Source organism: Ammospiza caudacuta, chromosome 29 (genome assembly GCF_027887145.1).
Source record: "Ammospiza caudacuta isolate bAmmCau1 chromosome 29, bAmmCau1.pri, whole genome shotgun sequence".
Classification (NCBI taxonomy): Eukaryota; Metazoa; Chordata; class Aves; order Passeriformes; family Passerellidae; genus Ammospiza; species Ammospiza caudacuta.
Window position 1 is genome coordinate 2,626,375 of NC_080621.1, and position 3,005 is coordinate 2,629,379.

Here is a 3,005-nt window from a genome sequence, read left to right on the forward strand (position 1 = left end):
CAAGGGCATGGATGTGAAGAGTTTGAGGGAATGTGTTGCATGAATTTGTCTGATCATTCGGTGTCCATTCCCACTAAGATAAAAGAACTGCAACAGGGACTTCACAGTCTCAAGGAAGAAGAAGGATTAGGAATTGGTGAATGGCTTAAAAGCTTAGGACTTGGGTCATGGCTGAGGAACATTGTGATCTATGCCATAGGACTTCGGAGTGTAATTTTACTGTTTTTGCTTATTTTGCCTTGTATCTTTAACTGTATTCAAAACATGGTCAGCCGTACAATAGCAAAAACCTGGCACACTAGTCTTCTTGCTCAAGAAGAAAACGGGGGAAATGTGGAGGATATTATTAATAACCAATCTAGCCTTCTCCTCTGTCGCTCACATATGCCGAGACGTACAATTCGGCTGACTCATCCGCAACCTCCACACAAACGGAGCCTCCTTCTTCTTCATCTGCATCTACCTACGCATCGGCCGAGGACTCTACTACGGCTTATACCTGTGGAGGATATTATTAATAGTTGGTTAGCTGAGAAAGGCCATGCTGACATAATGCCGCTGGTTAAGCTGAGAGAGGGAAGTCAGCAGTCAGTAAGCTGAAAGGAGAAGTCAGCAGTCGGTGACCAATGACAGGCAAGGAAAGACTGCCCTTGCTGCAACATGAGGATAGGGAAGAGAGATTCTTCCTGAGAATATGTAGAAAGTATCAAAAGTATAACCATAAGAATGCAGAAGTAGGCGTAGTTGCTGATATGTAACTAACCAATCCTGAGCTCAACTTTTGCAATATGTATGAAGCTCATTATGAACTGTATTTACCCTGCTGTACTAATCAATAAAATCGGGCCTGTGATGATCTAATTGATGTCCTGGTCTCCTTCCGTCGACACATACCTAAACAAAGAAACCTGAAACATTGGAGTCATCCTCCTCCTAACCCTCATAGCAACTGCTTTTGTAGGATATGTCCTACCGTGAGGCCAAATATCATTCTTAGGAGCTGCAGTAATCACAAACCTATTCTCTGCCATCCCTTACATCGGGCAAACACTAGTCAAGTGAGCCTGAGGCGGGTTCTCTGTTGACAACCCTGCACTGACCCGATTCTTTCTCTCCACTTCCTCCTTGCCTTCGTCATCGTAGGCCTTACTCTTGTCCATCTCACCTTCCTCCACAAAACAGGCTCAAACAACCTGCTAGGCATTCCCTCAGACTGTGACAAGATCCCCTTCCACCCATACTACACCATCAAAGACATCCTAGGATTCGTCCTAATGCTCTCCCTACTTGTCTCACTAGCCCTATTCTCCCTCAGCCTCCTAGGTGACCCAGAAAACTTCACCCCAGCCAACCCACTAGTCACCCCTCCTCACATCAAACCCGAGTGATCTTTCCTATTTGCTTACGCCATCCTCCGATCCATCCCAAACAAACTAGGAGGCGTAGTAGCTCTAGCTGCCTCAATCCTCATCCTGTTCCTCACCCCACTACTACATACATCAAAACTATGATCAATACCCTTCCGTCCCCTATCACAAACCCTATTCTGAACCCTAGTCGCCAATGTCCTCATCCTAACCTGAGTAGGCAGCCAGCCAGTAGAACACCCCTTCATCATCAACGGCCAACTAGCCTCATTCACATACTTCACAATCATTCTAGTTCTGTTCCCCCTTGCGGCCGCCCTAGAAAACAAGCTACTTTAATTAACTCTAATAGTTTATAAAAACATTGGTCTTGTAAGCCAAAGATTGAAGACTAAACCCCTTCTTTAGAGTTACCCCACCACACACCTCAGGAAGAAAGGACTCAAACCCTCTGCTCCAATTCCCAAACCTGGCATTTTTCACTAAACTACTTCCTGACCCTACTGCTAAAGAGCTCGAATCGCCCCCCGAGACAACCCCTGCACAAGCTCCAACATCCTAAACAAAGTCAACAACAACCTTCACCCCCCAATCAAAAGCAATCCCACCCCCTCTGAATACAACACAGCTACCCCACTGAAATCCAACCGGACCGACAACAAATCCCCACTATTCACCATCCCCTTGTCCATCAACAACCCCAACACACCCCCTATAACAAGCTCCACCATGACAACCAACCCCATCCCAAAACCATAACCAACAACACCCCAGCAACCCCAAGCCTCCGGATAAGGATCCGCTGCCAGCGACACTGAATACACAAACACTACCAACATTCCCCCTAAATAAACCATAACAAGTACCAAAGAAACAAAAGGGACCCCCAAACTCACTAGTCATCTGCACCTTGCAACCGCTGCTACGACCAGCCCCAACACCCCATAGTAAGGAGACAGGTTAATGCAACCGCCAACCCCCCTAGAACAAAACTCAGCCCGAAAAACAGAACAGATTCTATCATAAATTCCCACTTGGCCTCTCTCTGAGATTTACGGCCTGAAAAGCAGTCGTTACAAAATTTAACTATAAGAACACCTAAATACGTCCTTCATTCCCTCCCCCATCCCCTTACCCCCCCCCCCTTCCCCCCCTACCCAGCACGTTTTCTTCTTGCTTTCAGGGTATGTATAATAATGCATCGCACTCTCTGCCCCATCAGACAGTTCATGAAATGTAGGATAATCCACATTACACGTCAAGCTCTTCCACCAAAAACCCAAACGGATGGTATTCGTCCAGCCTACCTACCAGGCACATTATTGCTTCAGGTACCATACAACCCAAGTATTTCTACCCAAGTCCAAGCTGCAAGTGTCACCCAAAGACCCAGGATCTTACCTAATGTACGCAACACCCAACCTAGAGAACGAGGAATGTCCCAGTACACCTTTGAATTCCCCTAGTCTACAGGATTAGCCCACCTCCTAGGTAATATTCTCAGCCAAAAGCCTTCAAGCACTCCCAAGCCAGACATGGTTATCTTTTGATCGCATTTCTCACGAGAACTGAGCTATCAACATCATATGTGCTTTAGTTTATTGCCGTCAAGCACATACCTCTCCTATACTTGCTCTT

At 46.3% G+C, this 3,005-nt stretch overlaps 1 pseudogene; it reads left to right on the forward strand.

Moving 5' to 3' along the window:
* The first annotated feature begins 331 nt into the window (after nt 1–331).
* LOC131569172 (cytochrome b-like) lies at nt 332–1,388 on the forward strand (annotated as a pseudogene).
* The last annotated feature ends 1,617 nt before the right edge of the window (nt 1,389–3,005 follow it).